Here is a 7,888-nt window from a genome sequence, read left to right on the forward strand (position 1 = left end):
ATAAAATCAACCATACAACAATATGATCATTAATCTAATTTTCTCCAAACAAGACGTTTGAATAGAATTTGATTAGATAATTAAAAAAATCAACAATTAAATATTTCCATAACTAATCACCAGAAAGAAATGTTTAGCAAACAAGATCTAACATAGACGTTAGCATAAATATTAAATCACTATAAACAATAAAAAAATTGCAACATACAATTCTAGAAAGTGATTAAAACCTAATAGCATGCAAATGATGCATAAATTAAAAGACATGGATATAGAAAATTGCACATTTTATTTATGTCGGTTCGGTGTGTTGTCCTCGTTTTGCAAATATATATATATATATATATATATATATATATATATATATATATATATATATATATATATATATATATATATATATATATATATATATATATATATATATTTGCTCAATATCCATTGTCCAATTATCTATTAACATGTGACACATGTTACTTATTTGATAAATATTATTCAATTTATTAATTATATTAAATAATATTTTAAAATTAATTATTTTTTAACGTGACATAACAAATCTATGTGATGTGGCGCCAAGTGGCATTGCCACATCACTGCCAGCTTTACAAATCTGAAAGAGGACAAAAAAACTAAAGAAATATTGAATAGGGGGATCAAAAAATTGGTTTTTTTAAAGAAAGACTAAAATATTTTAAAAAATAAAAATAAGGGGATCAAAAGTGCATTTAAGTCTAAAAATTATTTTCAAAAGGTTTTTCAAAATTAGTGTTTTTAAAATATGCGGGTGTAGAAGTTTAAAAGAGTTTTACAAAAGAAATTATGCAATTGAATTAATGTACAAATGAATTCAATAATGAATGAAGATGCATTATTACTGAAATGATGAACAAGTAAACTTACTAAAGGGATGGAACCAATGGTGATGTAGTTTGGATTGGATGAAGATGGTTGATCAGGGGACAAAAATAATTCATTGTAAGGGAATCTAGACACATTAAAGAGAACATATTTAGATATTTAAAGTATTTTTTAATGGGAAATTCATTTATATCCTTTGTGATATGTGAAATACCTAAGGAAGAGACATTCATGGTGTCACAACGTCAAAAATACCTGAGCAAACGAATGCTCAAAATCAACAAGAGTCATCAGAGAAGTTTTATTTTTAAAAGGGAAACATCGATAAAACCCTTAAAGAACAAAAACATGGCCGTTGCAACCAAGTTCGAGTTTTGAAGTTAATTATGCGCGCATAAAGTATTAGCACCCCGCACATCCGTTGTATCCAGCGGGAAACATTTAGTTAGTTTTACGAATATGAGAATTAGCCTAAGATATTTTTTAATTCTTCTATTTATTACGATGTATTTACAAAAGGAAAAAAATAGTTTTTTATTAGGGTGTTTAACAAGATGTTGAATCTCGCTCCTACATATCTCCCGGTGCGATGGAGAATTCAAAGCTACGTAGCTCTGAGTACAAAATATTTGTATGTTATTTTATTTTAATGAACGGTGCTTAGGTCGTATTCAAGCGATTAAGCGTTTCTTTCTTGTCGCGCATGGATGGAATGAAGCGTTTGCTTGCTCTTTGCGTCGAAATAGATAAAACACTGTTCATTTGTGAAAAAGTTACTTAGTCACGCTCTGAAAAAAAGTGGATCTGATGAGTTGAAATTGTTTTTAGGTGGAAGATGAGTAATTGAAAGGCAAGTTATACATATAATATCCAAATACTCTGGGAAAAGAGGATTATACATTCAACTAGTCCTTTTTCGTTCGATTTATGGCTAAAAGTATTTGATATGAATCGAATCAATGTCCCTTGAAGAATACGAGTACTCAAAAGGTAAGCTATACAGCTAGTATCCAAGTACTCGGGGAAAAATGGGCATACACCCAATTAATCATTTTTCATCTGATTAGGAACAAGTTAGATTCGACTGTGTTATTAAGTTTTGAGAGGAAGACGAGTATTCAAAAGGCAAACCATAAGGGTAGTATCCAAGTACTCGGGAAAAGAGGGATATAAATCCAACTAGTCATTTTTCATCCGATTTTACTGCGAAAAGGGTGTGAAAGGAAGACGAGTATTCAAAAGGAAAGCTATATGGGTTGCATCCAAATACTCGAGGACCACAGGGATATACATCCAATAGATCATTTTTCATCCAAATTTATTGTAAAAAAATGGATTAGATCATGAGATTGTTTGATTATTAAAAAAGAGATTAATAATTTTAAAATTTATTAACTAAGTAATCAACTTATTTAATTAAATCAAATAATATATTTTAGTTGAAAATAAAATAGGGGTTAATTTCAATATTTAGGGTAATGATAATTAAAAAGTAAATTTACTAATTAATTAAATAATTAAAAAAAACTATAAAAGAAAGATGAGAAGTGAAAACAATGGGGTTTTGGATAAGTTAAAAGGAGATAGCTCAAAGCAAAGTCCGTCAAAAAATATATAAAAAAAGCCTTAAACGCTCCTGATTGTCTGACTAAGATCTGACGGTCCAGATATAATCTTTTGATGCAACAAGATTTGGGTCTTGAGGGTCACATGATCAAGATCCAATGATGATCAAACTTGTGCCTATGGTAGTAACGATGGCGATCATGTACAAGATCCCTGCCATCATTTAACTTCTAAATAATAAGGAGTGTCACATAGCGCTTTTATTAATAAAATAATAATAATAATAATAATAATAATAAAAATTGAAAACAAAAAAAAAAATATTCAGACTCGCACTCTTTCTTCTCCCTCGTGACATACTCTCTTTCTTCCTCCCAACCTTCATGTTTTTTCTTCGCCTTTCCAAACTCTCTCAAAATAATAAAAAACAAGAATCTTATAGATCTATAAAATAGGGGGATACAAAAGAAAGCAAAAGAAAGCTATACTAATGGAAAAATAGGGCTTGCGATGGCCACGATTTCCAGATGTGGACGGCGGTGGAAAATTTAGAGGTTGGTTGTTGTTGTCAGGTTTGTTCATCAGAAATTGGTGACGCGGTTGGAGCAGTGGTGGTGTGGAAGAGGGCTCTGGCGTGGCTTGTTCAGTGGCCTGTGACGGACATGTGTTGGTCGGATTCTCACTACTCCTTCGTTTTTTTGAATTCAATTCTTTTGTTTATATTATGAATTAATGTTACTTTTTTCTATGGTTGTGATTTGTGGATGTTGTTCTATTGAGTTATATGGAAGGAGGTTTGTTAATGAGGAAGTGTGGTTAGAAGGGGAGATGATGAATAAAGTCACCTAGTGTTGTTGTTGGAGTTGTGGTTTTGTATGAGTTTTACTTTTTCTGAATAAAACAATATGTGAGTGAGAGGGATTTAGCAGTGGGGATGTATTTTCTCCCCCATATTGTGTGTAACTTTGACACCTATTTATATTCATAAATTAGGTCAACTAAAAAGGAAATAAACAAAATTGCCAATGAATGCAAAAAAATCGAAAAATAAAATTATTTATTTAGATTTTTTCTTCCTTTTAGAAAAGATATTATATATATATATATATATATATATATATATATATATATATATATATATATATATATATATATATATATATATATATATATATATTTGCTCAATATCCATTGTCCAATTATCTATTAACATGTGACACATGTTACTTATTTGATAAATATTATTCAATTTATTAATTATATTAAATAATATTTTAAAATTAATTATTTTTTAACGTGACATAACAAATCTATGTGATGTGGCGCCAAGTGGCATTGCCACATCACTGTCAGCTTTACAAATCTGAAAGAGGACAAAAAAACTAAAGAAATATTGAATAGGGGGATCAAAAAATTGGTTTTTTTAAAGAAAGACTAAAATATTTTAAAAAATAAAAATAAGGGGATCAAAAGTGCATTTAAGTCTAAAAATTATTTTCAAAAGGTTTTTCAAAATTAGTGTTTTTAAAATATGCGGGTGTAGAAGTTTAAAAGAGTTTTACAAAAGAAATTATGCAATTGAATTAATGTACAAATGAATTTAATAATGAATGATGATGCATTATTACTGAAATGATGAACAAGTAAACTTACTAAAGGGATGGAACCAATGGTGATGTAGTTTGGATTGGATGAAGATGGTTGATCAGGGGACAAAAATAATTCATTGTAAGGGAATCTAGACACATTAAAGAGAACATATTTAGATATTTAAAGTATTTCTGAATGGGAAATTCATTTATATCCTTTGTGATATGTGAAATACCTAAGGAAGAGACATTCATGGTGTCACAACGTCAAAAATACCTGAGCAAACGAATGCTCAAAATCAACAAGAGTCATCAGAGAAGTTTTATTTTTAAAAGGGAAACATCGATAAAACCCTAAAAGAACAAAAACATGGCCGTTGCAACCAAGTTCGAGTTTTGAAGTTAATTATGCGCGCATAAAGTATTAGCACCCCGCACATCCGTTGTATCCAGCGGAAAACGTTTAGTTAGTTTTACGAATATGAGAATTAGCCTAAGATATTTTTTATTTCTTCTATTTATTACGATGTATTTACAAAAGGAAAAAAATAGTTTTTTATTAGGGTGTTTAACAAGATGTTGAATCCCGCTCCTACATATCTCCTGGTGCGATGGAGAATTCAAAGCTACGTAGCTCTGAGTACAAAATATTTGTATGTTATTTTATTTTAATGAACGGTGCTTAGGTCGTATTCAAGCGATTAAGCGTTTCTTTCTTGTCGCGCATGGATGGAATGAAGCGTTTGCTTGCTCTTTGCGTCGAAATAGATAAAACACTGTTCATTTGTGAAAAAGTTACTTAGTCACGCTCTGAAAAAAAGTGGATCTGATGAGTTGAAATTGTTTTTAGGTGGAAGATGAGTAATTGAAAGGCAAGTTATACATATAGTATCCAAATACTCTGGGAAAAGAGGATTATACATTCAACTAGTCCTTTTTCGTTCGATTTATGGCTAAAAGTATTTTATATGAATCGAATCAATGTCCCTTGAAGAATACGAGTACTCAAAAGGTAAGCTATACAGCTAGTATCCAAGTACTCGGGGAAAAATGGGCATACACCCAATTAATCATTTTTCATCTGATTAGGAACAAGTTAGATTCGACTGTGTTATTAAGTTTTGAGAGGAAGACGAGTATTCAAAAGGCAAACCATAAGGGTAGTATCCAAGTACTCGGGAAAAGAGGGATATAAATCCAACTAGTCATTTTTCATCCGATTTTACTGCGAAAAGGGTGTGAAAGGAAGACGAGTATTCAAAAGGAAAGCTATATGGGTTGCATCCAAATACTCGAGGACCACAGGGATATACATCTAATAGATCATTTTTCATCCAAATTTATCGTAAAAAAATGGATTAGATCATGAGATTGTTTGATTATTAAAAAAGAGATTAATAATTTTAAAATTTATTAACTAATTAATCAACTTATTTAATTAAATCAAATAATATATTTTAGTTAAAAATAAAATAGGGGTTAATTTCAATATTTAGGGTAATGATAATTAAAAAGTAAATTTACTAATTAATTAAATAATTAAAAAAAACTATAAAAGAAAGATGAGAAGTGAAAACAATGGGGTTTTGGATAAGTTAAAAAGGAGATAGCTCAAAGCAAAGTCCGTCAAAAAATATATAAAAAAAGCCTTAAACGCTCCTGATTGTCTGACTAAGATCTGACGGTCCAGATATAATCTTTTGATGCAACAAGATTTGGGTCTTGAGGGTCACATGATCAAGATCCAATGATGATCAAACTTGTGCCTATGGTAGTAACGATGGCGATCATGTACAAGATCCCTGCCATCATTTAACTTCTAAATAATAATGGAGTGTCACATAGCGCTTTTATTAATAAAATAATAATAATAATAATAATAATAAAAATTGAAAACAAAAAAAAAAATATTCAGACTCGCACTCTTTCTTCTCCCTCGTGACATACTCTCTTTCTTCCTCCCAACCTTCATGTTTTTTCTTCGCCTTTCCAAACTCTCTCAAAATAATAAAAAACAAGAATCTTATAGATCTATAAAATAGGGGGATACAAAAGAAAGCAAAAGAAAGCTATACTAATGGAAAAATAGGGCTTGCGATGGCCACGATTTCCAGATGTGGACGGCAGTGGAAAATTTAGAGGTCGGTTGTTGTTGTCAGGTTTGTTCATCAGAAACTGGTGACGCGGTTGGAGCAGTGGTGGTGTGGAAGAGGGCTCTGGCGTGGCTTGTTCAGTGGCCTGTGAAGGACATGTGTTGGTCGGATTCTCACTACTCCTTCTTTTTTTTGAATTCAATTCTTTTGTTTATATTATGAATTAATGTTACTTTTTTCTATGGTTGTGATTTGTGGATGTTGTTCTATTGAGTTATATGGAAGGAGGTTTGTTAATGAGGAAGTGTGGTTAGAAGGGGAGATGATGAATAAAGTCACCTAGTGTTGTTGTTGGAGTTGTGGTTTTGTATGAGTTTTACTTTTTCTGAATAAAACAATATGTGAGTGAGAGGGATTTAGGAGTGGGGATGTATTTTCTCCCCCATATTGTGTGTAACTTTGACCCCTATTTATATTCATAAATTAGGTCAACTAAAAAGGAAATAAACAAAATTGCTAATGAATGCAAAAAAATCGGAAAATAAAATTATTTATTTAGATTTTTTCTTCCTTTTAGAAAAGATATTTTCATGCTTTCTTATTCCTTAAGATTTAAAACAAAAATAATAATAAAATTAAAATAATAAAACTTTTTATTATTATTATTTTTCTTTACCTCTTTTGAGATTTTTGTGAAATGAAAAATCAAAACAAGACAAATTAAAAATGAACAAAAATGCAATAAAATTAACACTCACCTATATTTTTTTAATTATTTTAATTACCCAGACAAAATTGGAATACAAAAGTTTCCCCTATTTAATTATCTTTAACCCAAAAGCATGAATGACGACAACCTTCATGTAAGCATGAATGATCAACTACTCAAGTCCTTTATGCTGACAAGTTGATCGACAAGGAATGAATGATCAACTACTTCATCTGCTTATGATGATAAATTGGTCAACAAGGAATGGATTATCAACTATTTTAGGCACTTACGCTGGTAGGATGATTGACAAGGAATGGATGATCAACTACTCCAGCCATTTATGCTTGTAGGCTGATCGACAAGGATTGGATGACCAACAATTCCAATCATTTACACTGACAAGTTGATCAACAAGGTGTTGCATAATACACCTCAACTGCTTATGCTGATGGGTGAACAAATTGGATAAGAGATTCCCTGAGGATTAACTTAGAAAACTCTTAAAAGAAGTCCCACTAGGGAAACATATTGCCAAGGTTCACCGGGGAAGATTCAAAAGGAACTCTTGGGGAGTCTACTATCGAGACTTATTGAGAGAAATATGTTGTCAAAGTTTACTAAGACTATACATACTGCCGAGATTTACTGTAGAATACCTACTGTCAAGGTTCGCTAAAGAATTTGTTGCTGATATTTGATGGAGAAATCCGACTGTCGAGATTTACTATAGAATACCCATTGTCAAGGTTTTCTGAAGAAACTACTTCCAAGATTTGTTTTAGAAATCCTACTGCCCGAATTTACTGTAGAATACCTACTGTCAAGGTTCGTTGTAGAACCTGCTGCCGAGATTTGAAGGAGAAATCCTACTTATGGGAATTAGTGTAGAATACCTACTACCGAGGTTCACTGAAGAATCTTCTACCAAGATCTCATGGAGAAATCGTACTGACAAGATTTACTGTAGAATACCTACTTCCGAGGTTTGCTAAATAATCTACTACCGAGATTTGATAGATAAATCCTACTGTTGGGATTTACTGTAGAATACCTACTGCTGAGGTTCA

Source organism: Lathyrus oleraceus, chromosome 5 (assembly GCF_024323335.1).
Source record: "Lathyrus oleraceus cultivar Zhongwan6 chromosome 5, CAAS_Psat_ZW6_1.0, whole genome shotgun sequence".
NCBI classification, from domain to species: domain Eukaryota; kingdom Viridiplantae; phylum Streptophyta; class Magnoliopsida; order Fabales; family Fabaceae; genus Lathyrus; species Lathyrus oleraceus.